The sequence below is a fragment of the Cervus canadensis genome, chromosome 11, assembly GCF_019320065.1.
Source record: "Cervus canadensis isolate Bull #8, Minnesota chromosome 11, ASM1932006v1, whole genome shotgun sequence".
Lineage (NCBI taxonomy): Eukaryota > Metazoa > Chordata > Mammalia > Artiodactyla > Cervidae > Cervus > Cervus canadensis.
In genome coordinates, this window is record NC_057396.1 from 67,537,662 (window position 1) to 67,557,144 (window position 19,483).

Consider the following 19,483-nt stretch of genomic DNA (forward strand, 5'->3'; position numbering starts at 1 on the left):
AGATGCTTTCCAAGGACTGACTCACAGATTGTCTGATTAAGTTGTTTCCAATGGTAAGAGCTATAAGACAGAAAACTTAGAACCACTGGTAACAATGGTTCCCCTTGCTTTGTACAAAAAGGAAAAGAAAAGAAAGAAGCAGTCTCTGGTGAGAAAAAGTGTAGGGGACACAGTAACAAATGGGAGAGGACTCGTCATGCCCCAGCCCTTCTTTTAGTCTCTTCTCTTCCTGTATTTCTGGGATTTGATTAGCCAGCCTCCCTTAGATTCCATAGGCTAATCAATTCTCCTTTCTGACAAGTTATATTTCTGTCTCTTGCAACCAAAACCGCTTTCCTTAGATGTGTCCCTAAATTCTGGGAAGAAGCAAAATGTCATCTTTAAAAAAGCATAAGTAGGTGAGTTTTGATATCATCTCCCCAAACTTTCTCAGATGTTTTCACAGAAGGAAGAAAAGACAGGCTGTGTGGTTCAGTGAATAAAGAAGGAAACTTTCAGGCCTTGGACTGAAGAACTCCCCCTACCATTCTCTAGTTAGTCACTTGGGCAGGCCCTTTAGCCTATTTAGTCGTTTATAAAGGGATTATATTACAAGACTTCTTTCTAAGACTCCTTCAAGCACCCAAATCCTAATTTTCAGTTATATTTCTCTAAGTCAATTGCTTCCAGGATATTAAGATTCCCCAGTGCCTGTCTAGCAGAAGTTTTTTTTTTTTTTTTTAAACTTCTCCCCATTCTCCTTTGGATAGTCTGGAAGCCTGTGTTAGCATTTGAGTCACTAATCTTCTCACTCATCCTTTCTTCAATTAAATCCAGCACTTCTCAGAAAATGGCTGGAAGGCGACAGCTTGGATGGCAGAGAAAGAGGATTAACAGGAGCGGCTTGTGGGCAAGATAAGACTAATGAAGAAACAGTGTGCAGTGATCGCCTCTCTGGAGAGGAGTTTAACCTTGGGGAGGAACCAGTGGTGGCTGGAGACACCCGTTCCTTTGAGAGAAGGTTGCAGAAATTAGCCTACAGGGTTACACTCAGCAAGACAGAGGGCCTTAAGGAAAGGCACTTGGAATTGGTTCAGGCCCATCTGTGGGCAGCAGATGTCACCAGGAGCTCGGGGCTGGGATGTGAGCCAAGGTCGAGGAAGAAGTCAGGAAAGCCCTCGTGACAGAGCTGCGGAGCCGGCGGCCATGTCTGCCGCAGAAATGAACCGCTTGCTTCCAACGCTTGCAGCCGGCTTTGCTGTATCCGAGAAGCACCTGAAGATGGAAAATGCGCCTCCCAAGCAGGTCGCAGCCTTGCCTGGGACGTCTGAAACGGAATGTTTAATCACGGTAGCGCACTTTCTCCAGCCTCCTCAGGACAGAAGGGAATCCCTAATGAAATGATTGCTCTGCTGACTGAATTAAAGATTTCCAGTTAGGATGCTTGTAAACACACCGTGTTAACGTGTTCAAATGTTAATGGCCGCAGCTTTGTGGAGACCCTGACCCCACGGTGAACTCATTTCAGGCAACAAAGTGTTGGGAGAAAATGGAGCTTGCCAAGGGGAACCAGCTGTGGTTGCCAGAACATTCTCAGCCTGGAAAAGTGTTTCTGATTAGGAAAAGGGGAAAAAGGAGAGAAGAGGACAAGAACTGTACCTAAAGACAGAAGGGGGACTTCCCTGGTGGTCCGGTGGCTAAGACTCCCCACTCCCAATGCAGAGGGCACAGGTTTGAGCCCTGGTTGGGGAGCTCCGATCCTGCATACCACACTGCATGGCCTAAAACATGTATTTTTTAAAATTAAAGATGGGAAGGAAGGGGTCAGAGGACAGATAAAGCTGCTCCTGTCCTGATGGACAACCTCTGCCATCTTCCCCCACCCAACTTTATACCAATTCTTTTTTTTTTTACAAATTTATTTATTATTTTATTTTATTTTTGCTTGTGCTGCATCTTCATTCCGGCACACAGGCTTTCTCTAGTTGGGAGGAGGGGGTGGGGACCACTCTTCATTTCCGTACATGGGCCTCTCATTGTAGTGGCTTCTCTTGTTATGGAGCACAGAATCTAGAGCGCTGGGGCTTCAGTAGTTGTCTCACAGGAGCTTAGTTGCCCTGAGGCCTGTGGGATCTTCCCAGACCAGGGATTGAGCCTGTGTCCTCTGCATTGATGGGCTGATTCTTAACCACTAGGTAACCAGGGGAGCCCCACACCCCCTCAAACCTTCTCTTTATTATCCCAGTTTTTTAAATCACATATTCCACAGTTTGAAGCCGCACCAAGTATATCTGCCCAAGTTCCGTATAGTCAAAGCTATGGTTTTTCCAGTAGTCGTGTATGGATGTGGGAGTTGGACTATAATGAAAGCTGAGCATTGAATAATTGGTGCTTTTGAACTGTGGTGTTGGAGAAGACTCTTGAGAGAGTCCCTTAGACTGCAAGGAGATCCAACCAGTCCATCGTAAAGGAGATCAGTCCTGGGTGTTCATTGGAAGGACTGATGCTGAAGGTGAAACTCCAATATTTTGGCCATCAGATGCGAAGAACTGACTCATTTGAAAAGCCCCTGATGCTGGCAAAGACTGAAGGCAGGAGGAGAAGGGGACGACAGAGGATGAGATGGCTGGATGGCATCACTGACTCAGTGGACATGAGTTTGAGTAAACTCTGGGAGTTGGCGATGGACAAGGAGGCCTGGCATGCTGCAGTCCGTGGGGTCACAAAGAGTTGGACATGACTGAGCAACTGAACTAACAGCCTCACACACTGATCCAACACGTTGGAGAGAGAGAAATAATTTTTCCCCCAATGTATTTTTTAAAGCCACCAGAAGGGTGTGCATCTGTAGAGGTGGCCAGCTCTCCTGTGACCTCACAGGGTCTGCAGCGAGGGTGACACACACAAGCCAGCCTTAGAGGTGACAGGCGGCAGCCCACTTCCTGCGATGGCCCCGCTGCCATCTGCATCTGAGTCAGCGGGGGGACCGAGGCACAGCGGGCCACGAGGCGGCTGCCAAATTACAGAGCAGCCGCACCGAGGGCGGTGGGGGGAGGGGAGGAGGAAGCCCACTAATAGCTTGCGAGCATGTCTTCTAAAAAGCGTGTTAGCCAAACAAGCTGCCATCCCTTAATCCCTCCCACTCCTGCCTGAATGTACGCTAATTGAAAATTAAGTTTTCAATTTGAAGCCATTTTCTAATTCTGTCTCATTCAGGAGCAGTTAGAGCCCCGGTGTTTTGCTGAATTCCCAACTCGCTTTTCACAAGCTGCCTCAGGAAGCCTACAAAAGAGCCTTGTCAACACGTCCCTGACAGCAGCAGGGACGGGGCAGGGACCAGGCTAAAGATGCTACAGATCTTGAATGGAGGTGGAAGACGGTTCCTCCTTCCTTTTCACAACCCCTGGGTCAAATTTGGCAAGAGAGACCCTCTCATTCATCACTGCCCCATCCCCAGAGTGTTAGGGAAGCCTGGCCAATGAGACCATAAGCTCCCTGCGGGCAGGTACTCTGGTATCTAGATGACCCTTGATCTTCTAGGGTTTCAGACTCCAGGGCACAGACCTGCTTAAAAGAAGAGCAGAATGTCATACTAAATAATGAAAAGCAGGTTTACTGGGGGCTCTGTATGGTGGCTTCCCTTGGTGGCTCAGATGGTAAAGAATCCACCTGCAATGCATGAGACCAGGATTCAGTCCCTGGGTTGGGAAGATCCCCTGCAGAAGGGCCTGGCAACCCACTCCAGTATTCTTGCCTGGAGAATTCCATGGGCAGAGACGCATAGTGGGCTACAGTCCATGGGGTCGCAAGGACTCAGACACGACTGAGCAACTGAGCGCCTGTACTGAAACCTAAAATGAAAATTACAGAAATTGATTTATTTTTGCTTATATTTGATAAAATGTAGGTCATCATTATTCCAGAACCAAGAATAAATCGTGTATTGATTCCTTTGGCGTAATTTTTCCACACAATTGTATGACTGCACAGTCAGGCATTCTTGATTTTGTATTTAACTTTCACAGCAAGAGCAAATAAGAGAATCTTTTTTGAAAAATACTTAAAATCTTTCTCAGTTTTCCCAAGGCACTCTCTTAAGCATTGGGTATTCTAATCATTCTCTCTTGAAGAAGCTCAGACATCCTCATCCTTGTCTATGGCTTTAATTTTGAAGCCTTCTTCACAATCCAGTTTTGCCAAACAGCATACGTGCAATTCAGATGATCTTTCAACCTCAATTCCATTGACTTCATGAAATCCCATCCCTTTTGTAGTATCTCCAGTTTCACTTTGCAGTTGACTTACATTGAATTTGCTTTGCAATTATCAAATGTTCACCCTTCATAAGTCATCAAGAGCCTGACACCCACCCACAAAGACACTGGGTAACACAAGAGGATGGAAATCAGGGCAGATCAGGGAAGGATGTCTGATGGGAATTGTTGTAAGTGGTGGGTTCATTAGAGACTATTTTCATTTGCAAAACCTTTCCTGAGCAATTTCATAGGATTCCCATGATTTGCTAAGTAACTCAGAAATCTGCCACAGGTTGTTACTAGGGGGTGACTTCAAAATAATCTAATTCTAATGAATGGCTAGGCTACTAGGGAGGAGAAAGAAGGAGGCTTTGGGGGGGAATTTAATTCATGAAGTCTTCCCAAGACATCATTATAAATAAAGTATGATAAATGACATGACCACTACACCCCCCTCTTCTCAGCGTCTGTGACAAGCAAGAATCTCATGTGCTTTGACTGAAATGCAGGTCTGAAAATGCAGATTTCATGATTAATGGAGCTTGAGTGACATAAGTGTAAACTGAAATCTTGGGAACAGAAGGAAATGGGTAAATAATACGTGTGAATTTGCCTGGGGCTTGAGGAATGGGAGAGGGGAGCAGGGATGATGATGCAGAAGCTTAAAGAAGCTTCCAGGGGCAGGTAGAAGTAAAAAGACTGGAGGAAACTCAAAGCTCAAGGGGGACAGGAAAGGAAAAGAAAGATCCAGTATAAGATACACACCCACCTTGCTGGAACTGGACTAAGACACCAGCTATTAAAAGTGCAGATTCACAGAAAGAAAAGCAGTGGTTTGAGTGCTGGTCGAGAACGTAGTTCAACAAGAACTTGAGAGTTGCACTTGGTTCTCCCACATGATTGTGCTTCAAATCTGCATCAACCGTGGTATGACCACAGGTAAGTGACCTAACTTCTCTGCCCTTTTGTTCCTCATTAATAAAACAAGATGTCACTTTCCATTTCAAAGAGCCTTTGAGGATTAGAGCTAGTATCCATGTTACTGTGATATATACTGTATCCTGCCTGGTACATGTTAGTCTCTCCCTAAGTGGTAGCTATGATGATAATAATGATGATGATATGGGTGGGGCCAACACGTACCTGAGTTTCCCAGGTGGCTCAGTGGTAAAGAATCTGGCTGCCAATGCAGGAGACACAAGAGACACAGGTTTGATCCCTGGGTCGGGAAGATCCCCTGGCATAGAAAACGGCAATCCACCCCAGTATTCTTGCCTGGAAGATCCCATGGACAGAGAAGCCTGGAGGGCTTCAGTTCACGGGGCTGCAAAGAGTCTGACACAACTGAACACCCAACATGTACCCAGCCACAGTAAAACTGGATAAGCCTGAGCCAACGAGTTACTAGTCCTGACCTCACTGCAAAGCAGACCTTGTTCACTATACACGTGATGAAGGTGTGAGCACTAAAGAATAGGCCATCAGAGCCAAGTAAGAAAGAGCCTGTAGCCATCCAGCGTTGAGACAAAGTGAAGAGAAGCCTCCAGAGTCAGCACATGCTCTCAGAGGTGACCAGGAGCAGCTTCCCCTGCGTGTGGCTAGGACAGTCCCAGCCCAGAAATCAGCCAACGTGTGTGTGAAAAGTTTTGCCATCCTTGACACTGCAAGATTAACGGCAGGAAAAAGAAGACACCACTGAAGTACCAAATCATGGAAAAGGCAGGATGATTGGGAGGTTAATTCCTGGCTCCTTGAAAATGATAATAAGGACACCAATCTAAGGCTTTCATGCTGGGTACTTGGGTCAAGTTGGGTTGCCTGGCAGCAGAGCCTAAAGCCGTCACTTGGATGCATGTGACTTATTGAGGTCGTGCACTCAGGAAGGACCTGAATGGGAGTGAAGCAGCAGGAAAAAGCTGGGCAAGGATGCGGTCTCAGGTAAAGTCTAGACTTGGTCAGTAAACAGGGAGGGGAGGTCAGCCTCCCAGGCATCTCCAAAAAGGTGGCTCATGTCAGCCAAGGACAGGGCTCCATAGAAGGTCACCAGTATGGATCGGGATGGGTGCCCGACCTCGTAAAGGATCTGGGAGGGGCACCAATGGTTTCAACACTGTTCTAGGCAGGTGCTTTGGGGGCATTCATTCACGATGATCCCCCGAGATCCTCCTGATCTACAGAAGAGAAAAGTGAAGCTCAGATAGTCTAAGTAAGTTGCTCTCAGTCACCCAGCTCATGTAACAGAGCCAGGATATGAACCCTGGCACTCTGGTTCTGGAACCCATACACCTGGCCACTGTTCCACCTTATGAGACACTGTTATAGGCTGAGTTGTGTCCCCTCCAAAAAAGATGTTTGAAGTCCTAACCCTCAAAATATGACCTTACTTGGGTCTATGGTCGCTGGGGATGGAATGAGTTAAAATGAGGTGGTTGTAGAGTAGGACATACAGTAGGAAGTGTCCTCAAAAATGTCCTTAAAAGAAGACATGTGAGGAAAGAACATCATGTGAAGACAGAGGCGGGGATTAAGGGCATGCAGCAGCAAGCCAAGGACCTCGGAGGACTACTGGCAAAACACCAGAAGCTAGGAAGAAGCGAGGAAAGATTCTCCTCTACAGGTTCCAGAGGGGGCATGGCCATGCTGATGGGTTAATTGCATACTCCTAGCCTCCAGAATCGGAGAAGGCAATGGCACCCCACTCCAGTACTCTTGCCTGGAAAATCCCATGGACAGAGGAGCCTGGTAGGCTGTAGTCCACGTGTTTGCAAAGTCAGACATGACTGAGCAACTTCACTTTCACTTTTCACTTTCATGCATTGGAGAAGGAAATGGCAACCCACTCCAGTGTTCTTGCCTGGAGAATCCCAGGGACAGCGGAGCCTAGTGGGCTATGGGGTTGCACAGAGTCGGACACAACTGAAGCGACTTAGCAGCAGCAGCCTCCAGAATGGGGAGAGAATACTCTTCTGTTGTTGGTTTTTGTGTGTTTTTTTCTGGCTGCAGCGGGTCTAAGTTGCCTCACACAGGATCTTCATTGCATCATGCAGAATCTTGCCTTGCAGTTCACAGACTCTCTTGTTATGATCCAAGGGCTCAGTAGTGCAATGAGGGCTTAGTTTCTCCTCGGCATATGGGATCCCCTGACCAGGGATCGAACCTGCATCCCTTGCATTGCAAGGTGGATTCTTAACCCCTGGACCACCAGGGAAGTCCTTTTTACTGTTGTTTTAAGCCACCAGTTCATGACACTTTGTTACAGGTGCCCTCGGACCCCAATACAGGTACTAAGAGAAGGTCCTAAGTATTGGGGAAGAAGCTGTTCTAGTATAGATATTAAGTTTACGCTCAAAATAATGGTTTACTCAACTGTACATTATAATCACAGGCAAGTGTTCAAACTGATGTTTATACAAGAAATTCATACAAGCCTCAGGGAGACCTTAAGCTGCCTGTTTAAGCTCTGGGGCTTGGAGTCATACTGGCTGGTGATACAATTCCACATCAGCCCTTTGTGTAGCAGCTGTGTAGCCTTGGGTCAGTGTATTGGCCTCTCAACTCTTCCTGTTTTTTATTAATGAAACGGTGACAATAGTGGTACCCTCTTCTTAGAATTCCAAGGAGGATTAACGAAATAATACACTTAGCGTACAGCATACAGTCTGGTACAGAGTGAGTACTGAAGGTGGGATGTTATTTTATCCCTGCTTTGAAATCCAGCCACTGTGGACTTGGGAAAAGCCGAGTTCACTTCTCGGTTCTACTCTTGGATATGCCTGCACCTCTGAGCCTCCTTTCCTCGGCTATAAGTGGGGTTGAGCTAACATATGGCTGGAGAAGTAAAGCAATCAAATACATCCTCTAAGAGTACTAATGCTCTTTGTAAATGTGACACGTGATAATGATGCAAGCTTATCGTTCTCCACTAATTAAAGAGAATGAATCATGGGGCTGGCAGGAGGAATCGCTTCCTTCTGGGATCCTGTAGGTCAGAACCTCTCGACTTTAATGAGTATGTGTTTCACCTGGGTTGCTGCTTAAACTGCAGATTCTGATTCAGCGGGTCTGGGATGAAGCCTGACGTTCTGCTTCTCTAAGAAGCTCTCAGAAGCCCACATGGTGGGTCCAACATTCACTGAGCCATGTGGATGCCTGGCAAAATACCATGAGATTTACCCATCAGATGGGGTCTACATCTTGACCCTTAGGACTGCATCCCCTCTGAATTTAGCAAAATAATATAGAAGCTCTTGTGTTATAATTTTATATCTGTGCTTGAAGTATTGGGGATAAACACCGTCAGAAGAACTAAGACCCCTGGGGGTAGAGAGGACCGCCTATTTGTGCCCTGGGGGGTGCTTAAGCCTTCCCAAGGGAGCCCCCTCAATCTCAATCATTTTCACTACTCCCCCCGGCCCAAACCACAAAACAGCGAAGAGCGAATGCTGGATGAAGGAAAATGATGGGGAGTTATCACCACCTACTGGATTAGGAAAGAAAGGTAAGGGTACGCACAGTAAACTATTTCACGGATCCTAGCTCTTTAGTCTAAAAAGGGCCAACGTGTATGGCTGATTCACTTCGTGGTACAGCAGAAACTAACACAACATTTAAGTCAACTATATTCCAATTTAAAAATTAATGAAAACAAAGTTGGAAGCAGTGGTCAAGAGCAAAAAATATTCTAAAAAATCTGAGAAGGGCCAGGAAAACGAGAGGTATGAGGAATTATAAAACTGGAAAAGACCTTGGGAGACCGTTGGTTCAGCCCTCTGATCATTGAGTTCACCCCAGAATATACACCATCCAGCTGATGCCATCTCTTTCCTTAGTCTTTTTGCCCGTTCCAGAAAGAATAGCAGGCTTACTATGTGTACCCAGGGACTTGATTTGTACTATCTTATTTAATCCTCACAGCAACTCTCATGTTAAAGAGAATTGACATCACCTTTGCAGCGGAGGAAACAGAAGCTTGGAGAAGTTGAGGAGTTTGCTTAAGGTCACCAGGCAGGAGGTGCTTGCTTCAAAGACTGAACCGAACAGGTAACTACGGGCAGGCACAGGCCAACCTGCTCTCTGCTCCTCCTGGCTGTGTGGGCAAGGTGCAGTCACTAAAGTGGGGAGTCAGGATCCCCCTTTCATTCTCTGATCTGCTCCCACATCAATACCACGCTTATCCTTTAGTTTTTGGACAGATTCCAAAATTGAGGCTTCTTTGGTCAGCAAGTGACAGAATTGTATCAGGTTGGCAAAAAAGTTCGTTCTGATTTTTCCACAAGATGTTTTGGAAAAACCTGGATAAATTTTTTGTCCAACCCAATACATTCTACATCTTGGGATGTATCCACTGCACTAGCTTTCTAGGGCTGCAGTAACAAAGTGCCACAAACTGAGTGTTAAAACAGAACTTAAAAAAAATAATAAAAACAGAACTTTGTTCTCTTGTAGTTCCGGAGGCTGGAATTATGAAACCAAGGCATCAGCAAGGCCATGCCCCTTCTAAAGGCTCTAGGGGAGGATTCTCCCTTGCCTCGTCCTGGCTCCCAGCACTTGCCAGGAATCCTGGTTTGTAGACACGTCACTCCAGTGTCTGCCTCCATCATCACATGACCGTCTCCCTGTGTGTCTCTGTCTCTTGTCTTCTTATAAGATTACCAGTTACACTGGATTAAACCCCTGCTGCCCTCCTGCAGTATAACCTCAGCTTAACCAACGACATCTGCGACAACTCTTATTTCCAAAGAAGATTATATTCTGGGAAGGACTCGAATGGGGTAGAGGAGAAGCAGCATTCAACTCAGTGTACATCCAACCTAGTGGCTTTCAGAGTGACCACTGATGTTGGGTTCAAATCCTGGCACTACCCTGAGCAGCTGCATAATTTGGGACAAGCTAGCTAACTTTGTTAAGCATGTTTCCTCATCTATAAAATGGGTATGATAATAATTATCTCCATCTCATAGGTTTAAGGTGAAGATTAAATAGTTAATGTATCAACAGTAACGCTCAGAACCCAGAAGTAGGATGTAACTTATAGAGCCCCAATTACTTGAGGTTTGAATCCTGCTTTGCTGTTTATTAGCTGTATAGCCCTGGGTAGGTTACTCCACCATCTACGTCACAGGATCCTAATTTGTAAATTGAGGGATGATGACGATGGTGATTATACCTACCCATGGGGAGTAGGGTGGTTGTGAACATTTAAAGAGTTAGTACAGAGCCTGGCACATAATAAATGCTCAATAAATGGGCTTCCCTAGTGATTCATGCAGTAAAGAATCTGCCTGCAATGCAGGAGATGCAGGTTCAATCTCTGGGTCAGGAAGATCCCCTGGAGAAGGGAATGGCAACCCATTCCAGTATTCTTGCCTGGAGAATTCCAGGGACAGAGGAGCCTAGCAGGCTACAGTGCATGGTCAGACACGACTGAGCGACTAAACAACAACAAATTTTACCTAAGATCATCCATCTCAGAGCTCTGTTGAAGGATTAAATGATGAATCCATCAAGGCCATGGGTCTCAGTCCTGCTCACTAAACATGGATGATGATGAATTTACACTAGACTGATAAGAGAAAGAGAGAAACAGCTGGAGCCTTGGGCCAGAGCAACTCCATAGGCGGGAAAATTTAAAAAGTCAATATTCTGGGTTCTTCAATTTTAACTTCAGTCAGGATTATGAAGGTAGCTAAATTGAATGAGCCTCCAGATTGTTAACTCCCCAGGGCGATATCTCTGTTCCCTTCCCTCCCACACAGGCCCGAAGGCCCTGCCATCCCCCTGGCTCAGGGTCCAGCTCTGGGAGTTCCCTCAGGGCTGCTGTGATGAGTGATACAGCTCCTCCAGCTCCTTCCTTCCTTGGGGTCCTTGCCATCAAGCCCGCAGTTTCCTTCCCACATTAAAGGTTTGATTCCTAATCTCTGAAGGAGGAATAAAATACAGCAAACTGGGGGGTGGGGGGTGGGGGGAATATTACCTTAACATACTACCTTAAGGTGCTACCTTATCCCAGACATAGATCATGGTCTATGGCAGTGGTCCCCAGCCTTTATGGCATCGGGGACCAGTTTCGTGGAAGACAATTCTTCCACAGACCGGGGGGTGGAGAGGGATGGTTCAGGCCATAATGTGAGCAATGGGGAGTGAAGGACTTAGGTTCCTAGTCTGCTGCTCACCTTCCACTGTTCAGCCCAGTTCCTAAGAGGCCACAGACAGGTAATGGTCCAGTCAGCCTCCCAGGGGTTGGAGACCCCTGTCCTAGATGATGCTGCAAATCTGGTGGTCTCCTCCTCTTTCTTTCCTGAAGATGGTGGTCACCAGTCCTCTGACTATCACAGATGCCAAGCCTTCCTACCTGCACAGGAATGACTTCCTACTGGTGGAGTTTAGGAAGACTCAAAGTGAATCATCTGCATTCATTCATTTGAAAGATATTTATCCAACATTTTCCAAGGGCACATGCTATGTCAGGCTCTGTGGGTGCAGCCGTGAACCCTACACCTTCTAGAGCTTTACTGTCCATCAGGGAGCCACTAGTGACGGGGGGATATTTCTACTTAAAGTAACTGAAACCAAATAAAAGTTAAAGTAGATTTCCTCACTTTCACTAGCCACGTTTCAAATACTCAAAAGCCACTTGTGGGACTTCCCTGATGGTCCAGTGGCTAAGATTCCATGTTCCCAATGCAGGGGGCCTGGGTTCAATTCCTGGTTAGGGAACTAGATCCCACGTGCTGCAGTTAAGACCCTGTGAGCCAAATAAATAAACAAATAAAAGCCACTGTGACTCTCGCCCACCACGTTGGGCAGAGAAGGTATAGAACATGGCCATCGTGGCAGAAGGAGCTATTGGAGGCTGCTGGTGTAGAAAGGGAAAGAGGCACTGAGCAAATCCACACACAAAAAAATAAAAAACAAGAAAAGGATTAAATAATTGCTTCTCTCAGCATCTCCAGAAAGGGTGGCATCAATCTTAAAGGGCCCCTGACCCACATAGGAAAAGCTGTGCCCACGTCTCCTCCTGGGTCTCCTTACACCATGGGGGTCTGAGAGGGAGGGGAAGGGGGCACCGTTTCCTGGAAGCCCCTTCCCCACCTGGACTCTGGGCTCTGAGCACACCCCAGATACCTGTGATACCTGCACTGATACAGCTGAGGGAACAGAAGCCGAGAGAGGTTACACCGAAGGGAAGCTGAGCTGAAGTCGCGCAGAGCCAGGAGTTGAACGTGGATTTGACTCCAAGCCTGGGCAGCCTCCTGGCAGCGTTAAGAGCTCTTCCAGGAAGCAAAAGGTGCTGACAGAGAGAATCTGCAGATGGCTCCTGAATCCTATGGCCCCACTGCATTTGGGTGGACCCATATTCTCATCGTCATCCCTCAAACAGTAAGCTTTCTTGGGATTCACAGCCTAAGTTCAGTTCAGTTCAGTCGCTCAGTCGTGTCCGACTCTTTGCAGCCCCATGGACTGCAGCACGCCAGGCCTCCCTGTCCATCACCAACTCCCAGAGCTTACTCAAACTCATGTCCACTGAGTCAGTGATGCCATCCAGCCATCTCACCCTCTGTCATCCCCTTCTCCTCCTGCCTTCAGTCTTTCCCAGCATCAGGTGAGAACATCAATGAGTCAGTTCTTTGCATCAGGTGGCCAAAATATTGGAGTTTCAGCTTCAGTATCAGTCCTTCCAATGAATATTCAGAACTGATTTCCTTTAGGATGGACTGGTTGGATCTTGCAGTCCAAGGGACTCTCAAAAATTCACAGCTTAGGTGACTGCACTCCAGCCTGGGAACCACTACTGTAACTTGGCAATGATTTAGCCTTTCTGTCCCTCAACCTTCTCACTTTTAAAATGAAAGAGAACAATAGTTCTTACCTCACGGGTCTTAAGAGGTTTTATTTTTATAAGTATAATTGACAAATAAAATTATTAGATATTTAAAGTATAAAAGGTGATCATTTGTATACATATATAGTGTGAAAGTAAAGCCACACAACTCACCTCTGGGATTTGAACCCACATGGCAGGACTTGAACACAGCCCAAACCCAGACTTGGACTTCAACCACAATCTTTTAACTGGGATCATACCTCTGGTCTCAGGACTTTATGAAGCTCACGTTCTTGATGTCTCATCACAGAAAGTATTCAGTGAGAGACAAAGTGATAGGCAAGGAGTGGATTTATTTACAGAGATATACACTCCAAAGACAGACCGTGGGCCATCTAATAGGGTGAAGTGAAGTGAAGTGAAAGTCACTCAGTCGTGTCCTACTCTTTTCGACCCCATGGACTATACAGTCCATGGAATTCACCAGGCCAGAATACTAGAGTGGGTAGCCTTTCCCTTCTCCAGGGGATCTTCCCAAGCCAGGGATCAAACCCAGGTTTCCCACATTGCAGGTGGATTCTTTACCAGCTGAGCCACAAGGGAAGCCCTCTTAAAGGGTGAGAGGCCCCAAAACACAATGGGGATAGTTTTTTACTTTTAAAACGAATCATTTATTTACTGAACCTGGGGCAGATCAGATACACATTCAATTTTACATTTACATCTTCTAGCTCAATTTTGAAGTGTTTACACACACATGCAAATTGGCATGTTACAGTTGTCCTAAGGTAAAACACGGTCACCTTAAACTGTTGCAAGTATATTTCACCCAAAGTTGAAGAACTGTTCATCCTGAACATGAAAACTTGTAACAGGTTTAAATTAACTGTAGAAAACTCATTACTTGTAGTTTTTCCCTTGCAAAGTTTCAAAAAGAAAGTACAACCTGAAAAAGAATTTAGAATAATGATAATAAAAATGATCCAAAATCTTGAAAACAAAATGGAGTTACAGATAAATAGCCTGGAGACAAAGATTGAAAAGATACAAGAATTGTTTAATAAAGACCTAGAAGAAATAAAAAAGAGTCAATTAAAAATGAACAATGCAATGAATGAGATAAAAAACACTTTGGAGGGAACCAAGAGTAGAATAACGGAGGCAGAAGATAGGATAAGTGAGGTAGAAGATAAAATGGTGGAAATAAATGAAGCAGAGAGGAAAAAAGAAAAAAGGATCAAAAGAAATGAGGACAACCTCAGGGACCTCTGGGACAATGTGAAACGCCCCAACATTCGAATCATAGGAGTCCCAGAAGAAGAAGACAAAAAGAAAGGCCATGAGAAAATACTCGAGGAGATAATAGCTGAAAACTTCCCTAAAATGGGGAAGGAAATAGCCACCCAAGTCCAAGAAACCCAGAGAGTCCCAAACAGGATAAACCCAAGGCGAAACACCCCAAGACACATATTAATCAAACTAACAAAGATCAAACACAAAGAACAAATATTAAAAGCAGCAAGGGAAAAACAACAAATAACACACAAAGGGATTCCCATAAGGATAACAGCTGATCTATCAATAGAAACCCTCCAGGCCAGAAGGGAATGCAGGACGTCCTGAAAGTAATGAAAGAGAATAACCTACAACCTAGATTACTGTACCAGCAAGGATCTCATTCAGATATGAAGGAGAACTCAAAAGCTTTAGCAGACAAGCAAAAAGCTGAGAGAATTCAGCTACCACCAAAACCAGCTCTTCAACAAATGCTAAAGATCGTCTCTAGACAGGAAATGCAGAGGAAAGTTGTATAAACCGTGAACCCAAAACAACAAGAAATGCAACGGGACCACACCTATCAATAATTACCTTAAATGTAAATGGGTTGAATGCCCCAAACAAAAGACAAAGATTGGCTTAATGGATACAAAAACAAGACCCCTATATATGCTGTCTACAAGAGACCCACCTCAAAACAAGAGACACATACAGACTAAAAGTGAAGGGCTGGAAAAAAATATTTCATGCAAACGGAGACCAAAAGAAAGCAGGAGTCGCAATACCCATATCAGATAAAATAGACTTTCAAATAAAGGATGTGAAAAGAGACAAAGAAGGACACTACATAATGATCAAAGGATCAATCCAAGAAGAAGATATAACAATTATAAATATATATGCACCCAACATAGGAGCACCGCAATATGTACGGCAAACGCTAACGAGTATGAAAGAGGAAATTAATAGTAACACAATAATAGTGGGAGACTTTAATACCCCACTCACAACTATGGATAGATCAACTAAACAGAAAATTAACAAGGAAACACAAACTTTAAATGACACAATGGACCAGCTAGACCTAATTGATATCTATAGGACATTTCACCCCAAAACAATCAACTTCACCTTTTTCTCAAGTGCACACGGAACCTTCTCCAGAATAGATCACATCCTGGGCCATAAATCTAGTCTTGGTAAATTCAAAAAAATTGAAATCATTCCAGTCATCTTTTCTGACCACAGTGCAGTAAGATTAGATCTCAATTACAGGAAAAAAATTGTTAAAAATTCAAACACCTGGAGGCTAAAGAACATGCTTCTGAATAACCAACAAATCATAGAAGAAATCAAAAAAGAAATCAAAATATGTATAGAAATGAATGAAAATGAAAACACAACAACCCAAAACCTATGGGACACTGTAAAAGCAGTGCTAAGGGGAAGGTTCATAGCATTACAGGCTTACATCAAGAAACAAGAAAAAAGCCAAATAAATAACCTAACTCTACACCTAAAGCAATTAGAGAAGGAAGAAATGAAGAACCCCAGGGTTAGCAGAAGGAAAGAAATCTTAAAAATTAAGGCAGAAATAAATGCAATAGAAACTAAAGAGACCATAGCAAAAATCAACAAAGCTAAAAGCTGGTTTTTTGAAAAAATAAACAAAATTGACAAACCATTAGCAAGACTCATTAAGAAACAAAGAGAGAAGAACCAAATTAACAAAATTAGAAATGAAAATGGAGAGATCACAACAGACAACACTGAAATACAAAGGATCATAAGAGACTACTACCAGCAGCTCTATGCCAATAAAATGGACAACTTGGATGAAATGGACAACTTCTTAGAAAAGTATAACTTTCCAAAACTGAACCAGGAAGAAATAGAAGATCTTAACAGACCCATCACAAGCAAGGAAATCGAAACTATAATCAAAAATCTTCCAGCAAACAAAAGCCCAGGACCAGATGGCTTCACAGCTGAATTCTACCAAAAATTTAGAGAAGAGCTAACACCTACCTTACTCAAACTCTTCCAGAAAATTGCAGAAGAAGGTAAACTTCCAAACTCATTCTATGAGGCCACCATCACCCTAATTCCAAAACCAGACAAAGATGCCACAAAAAAAGAAAACTACAGGCCAATATCACTGATGAACAAAAATGCAAAAATCCTTAACAAAATTCTAGCAAACAGAATCCAACAACATATTAAAAAAATCATACACCACGACCAAGTGGGCTTTATCCCAGGAATGCAAGGATTCTTCAATATCCGCAAATCAATCAATGTAATACACCACATTAACAAATTGAAAGATAAAAACCATATGATTATCTCAATAGATGCAGAGAAAGCCTTTGACAAAATTCAACACTCATTTATGATTAAAACTCTCCAAAAGCAGGAATAGAAGGAACATACCTCAACATAATAAAAGCTATATATGACAAACCCACAGCAAGCATCACCCTCAATGGTGAAAAATTGAAAGCATTTCCCCTGAAATCAGGAACAAGACAAGGGTGCACACTCTCACCACTACTATTCAACATAGTGTTGGAAGTTTTGGCCACAGCAATCAGAGCAGAAAAAGAAGTAAAAGGAATCCAGATAGGAAAAGAAGAAGTAAAACTCTCACTGTTTGCGATGACATGATCCTCTATATAGAAAACCCTAAAGACTCTACCAGAAAATTACTAGAAACTAATCAATGAATATAGTAAAGTTGCATGAAGGATATAAAATTAACACACAGAAATCCCTTGCAATTCCTATATACTACAATGAAAAAACGAAAGAGAAATTAAGGAAACAATACCATTCACCATTGCAACAAAAAGAATAAAATACTTGGAGTATATCTACTAAAGAAACAAAAGACTAATACTAGGAAACTATAAAACACTGATGAAAGAAATCAAAGAGGAACAAAACAGATGGGAGAAACATACGGTGTTTCATGGATTGAAGAATCAATATTGTCAAAATGGCTATTCTACCCAAAGCAATCTATAGATTCAATGCAATCCCTATCAAGCTACCAACGGTATTTTTCACAGAAGTAGACCAAAGAATTTCACAATTTGTATGGAAATACAAAAAACCTCGAATAGCCAAAGTAATCTTGAGAAAGAAGAATTGAACTGGAGGAATCAACCTGCCTGACTTCAGACTCTACTACAAAGCCACAGTCATCAAGACAGTATGGTACTGGCACAAAGACAGAAATATAGATCAATGGAACAGAATAGAAAGCCCAGAGATAAATCCACGGACCTATGGACACCTTATCGTCGACAAAGGAGGCAAGGATATACAATGGAAAAAAGACAACCTCTTTAACAAGTGGTGCTGGGAAAACTGGTCAAACACTTGTAAAAGAATGAAACTAGAACACTTTCTAACACCATACACAAAAATAAACTCAAAATGGATTAAAGATCTAAATGTAAGGCCAGAAACTATAAAACTTCTAGAGGAGAACATAGGCAAAACACTCTCCGACATAAATCACAGCAAGATCCTCTATGACCCACCTCCCAGAATATTGGAAATAAAAGCAAAACTAAACAAATGGGACCTAATGAAACTTAAAAGCTTTTGCACAACAAAGGAAACTATAAACAAGGTGAAAAGACAGCCGTCAGACTGGGAGAAAATAATAGCAAATGAAGAAACAGACAAAGGATTAATCTCAAAAATATCAAGCAACTTCCTGCAGCTCAATTCCAGAAAAATAAATGACCAATCAAAAAATGGGCCAAAGATTTAAGCAAACATTTCTCCAAAGAAGACATACAGATGGCTAACAAACACATGAAAAGATGCTCAACATCACTCATTATCAGAGAAATGCAAATCAAAACCACAATGAGGTACCATTACACGCCAGTCAGGATGGCTGCTATCCAAAAGTCTACAAGCAATAAATGCTGGAGAGGGTGTGGAGAAAAGGGAACCTCTTACACTGTTGGTGGGAATGCAAACTAGTACAGCCGCTATGGAAAACAGTGTGGAGATTTCTTAAAAAACTGGAAATAGAACTGCCATATGACCCAGCAATCCCACTTCTGGGCATACAACACTGAGGAAACCAGATCTGAAAGAGACACGTGCACCCCAATGTTCATCGCAGCACTGTTTATAATAGCCAGGACATGGAAGCAACCTAGATGCCCATCAGCAGATGAATGGATAGGAAGCTGTGGTACATATACACCATGGAATATTACTCAGCCGTCAAAAAGAATTCATTTGAACCAGTCCTAATGAGATGGGTGAAACTGGAGCCCCTTATACAGAGTGAAGTAAGCCAGAAAGATAAAGAACATTACAGCATACTAACACATATATATGGAATTTAGAAAGATGGTAACGATACCCTATATGCAAAACAGAAAAAGAGACACAGAAATACAGAACAGACTTTTGAACTCTGTGGGAGAATGTGAGGGTGGGATATTTCAAAAGAACAGCATGTATACTATCTATGGTGAAACAGATCACCAGCCCAGGTGGGATGCATGAGACAAGTGCTCGGGCCTGGTGCACTGGGAAGACCCAGAGGAATCGGGTGGAGAGGGAGGTGGGAGGGGGGATCGGGATGGGGAATAAGTGTAAATCTATGGCTGATTCATATCAATGTATGACAAAACCCACTGAAATGTTGTGAAGTAATTAGCCTCCAACTAATAAAAAAATTAAAAAAAAAAAAAAGAAAGTACAAATAACCAATATATCCATCAGTCACAACATAATCCCAGGTCTTCCCCACACCAAAACCAGATGCTCCTTGAATTTTAAACCCATCATCAGAGACCCAGAGAAAGTCATTTTGTGAATAGTGTGAATAGTTTTTATGAGCTGGGTAATTTCATAGGCTAACAATTGGGAGGATTATTCTGACTATTTGGGGGAAGGGGTGGAGATCTGCAGGGGCTGGACCACCGCCCACATTTTTAGCTTTTCTGGTTAGCCTCAGATCAGTCGTGGTGCTGTAGGTGTGTCATTTAGCTCCTGCTAATTTATTACAATGAGCATATAATGCGGCTCAGTGGCCTACTGGAAGCCGAATCTTCCACCATCTTGGACCAAGTTGGTTCAAACTAGCTTTTGTCATGGCCTACGGCTCTAT

At 43.7% G+C, this 19,483-nt stretch overlaps 1 long non-coding RNA gene across 1 annotated transcript in view; it reads right to left on the minus strand.

Annotated features, from left to right (window-relative positions):
- Window positions 1-19,483, minus strand: part of LOC122450103 — a 43,794-nt gene that overhangs the window by 23,009 nt on the left and 1,302 nt on the right. The gene's annotated exons all lie outside the window — the stretch shown is intronic.